General features: G+C 33.6%; 1 long non-coding RNA gene across 1 annotated transcript in view; it reads right to left on the bottom strand.

Moving 5' to 3' along the window:
• Positions 1 to 470: 470 nt before the first annotated feature.
• LOC116546859 overlaps positions 471 to 1,571 on the bottom strand; it is a 4,077-nt gene continuing 2,976 nt past the window's right edge. The window contains exon 2 of the long non-coding RNA XR_004266865.1: positions 471 to 708. This is a non-coding gene — a long non-coding RNA (uncharacterized LOC116546859). The remainder of the gene's footprint in view (positions 709 to 1,571) is intronic.

Raw genomic sequence — 1,571 nt, 5'->3', positions numbered from 1 at the left:
TACCAACATCTGTTAGTAGAGTTGCTTGCCAAGCTGGTTATCAAATGCCTATTTCTTTAAAAAATTCAATTTACAAAGTATTATGTCAACTCCATGTACAAAATCTCATTTGCCATATAATGCAGCGAGGAAGCATTTATATAACTGTCATATGTGTACATAAAAAATGTGCATAGGTTCATTATAATTGATCAACTAGTAACAAATCCCTCTAAATTGAAAAATGTAAAATAAGCAATGAAATGTAGTCTCAAAAAAAATATCATGGAGCACTGAGGAAAGTTTAAATTATTAGAGATTTGAAAGAACATTTAAGTAGGATTAAAATAATAAACTGTTAGCAACTTCTATTTTCTAATAAGAATATCATATGCAGAGAAACAAAATTGCACGCTTATTAAAGTGGGTTAAATAGCTTTTAAGCTGATTAAAACTACTTAATTTAAAATGAATTATTTTTGAACCTCAAGTAAATGATGTAATATTCAACAATTGATTCAAAAATAAACTTCAACAGTTTTAGCATTAGCAAAAACCATTGCTAATACACAAAAGTATATTATCAAATTCTATATTCACAAGTTGGGAAAGGCTTAATACCAAGTCCTGGTTCCACATTGCACTTCATATTCCCATCTGTATATCAGCGAAGTTGTAGAAGCTGTCCACATCTCCAGATGCTGTCTCTTTGCTTTCTGATACAAACATCTATTTTAAATAGAAAATAGAAATAAAAAGTAAGTACCAAGGACTTCAGAATGCCAAACCCCATGTTCTCCACAGAACAAAGTCCCAAGCTAATTATTCAGAAGAAGTTCAAGCACATCATTTATAATGACAATATTTAATCTGTAGATTTTCTTTAGAATTCATGTAATACAGTTTGAATAGCTATAATGTAAATTAAGCTCTTTTGGAAGCACTTATATAATTAAGGTCTCTGCTTTCATAATACGTGAGTTGTATTTTATTATATCTGGACTTTTACAACACTTAATATTATGAAAGCTGCTGAATAAGAGTCACTTAACTCTTAGTTTCGCCGGGTGCAGTGGCTCAAGCCTATAATGCCAGCACTTTGGGAGGCTGAGGCAGGAGGATCACCTGAGGTGGAGTCTGAGACCAGCCTGACAAACATGGAGAAACCCTGTCTCTACTAAAAATAGCTTGAACCAGAAGACGGAGGTTGCGGTGAGCCGAGATTGCGCCATTGCACTCCAGCCTGGGCAACAAGAGCGAAACTCCATCTCAAAAAAAAAAAAAAAAAAAAAACCTCTTAGTTTCTTCTATTTTCTAATAATAATCTCAGTAGTCTGAGCAGCAAAATTTGAGATTATCCTTTTCAAAGCTGCTAATATATTACTATTTATTTTATTTTATTTATTTATTTTTGAGACAGAGTCTTGCTCTGTTGCCCAGGCTGGAGTGCAGTGGTGCAATCATGGCTCACTTCAGCCTAGACTTCTGGACTCAAGTGATCCTCCTACCTCAGCCTACCAAGTAACTAGGACTACAGGTGCGTGCCACCATGCCTAGCTATTTTTTTTTTTTTTTTTTTTTTTTTTACTTTT

This window comes from Sapajus apella, unplaced genomic scaffold (assembly GCF_009761245.1).
Source record: "Sapajus apella isolate SASKATOON/1434 unplaced genomic scaffold, GSC_monkey_1.0 scaffold1537, whole genome shotgun sequence".
NCBI classification, from domain to species: domain Eukaryota; kingdom Metazoa; phylum Chordata; class Mammalia; order Primates; family Cebidae; genus Sapajus; species Sapajus apella.
This window is presented reverse-complemented; position numbering and strand designations above follow the sequence as displayed.